Source organism: Nannospalax galili, unplaced genomic scaffold (genome assembly GCF_000622305.1).
Source record: "Nannospalax galili isolate Female #2095 unplaced genomic scaffold, S.galili_v1.0 scaffold538, whole genome shotgun sequence".
Taxonomy (NCBI): Eukaryota; Metazoa; Chordata; class Mammalia; order Rodentia; family Spalacidae; genus Nannospalax; species Nannospalax galili.
Window position 1 is genome coordinate 724,429 of NW_008343842.1, and position 215 is coordinate 724,643.

The following is a 215-nucleotide window of genomic DNA, read 5'->3' on the forward strand; positions in this document are numbered from 1 at the left end:
CTCTCTCTCTCTCTTTCCCTTTTGGAGCTGTGTTGTAGCCTTTACTACTCTAACAATTCTTGAAGGGGGCATTGTTTCCCACTGGTAGGCATTGATCAGGAGGCCACAATCCACCCAAAGACAGAGGTAAGCATATCAGCAGCAAACACAGACTTGTTACAACTGACCAAAGTGTGCACAAGAATCGGTAGTGTCAGAGGAGAAAGTGCATGCAG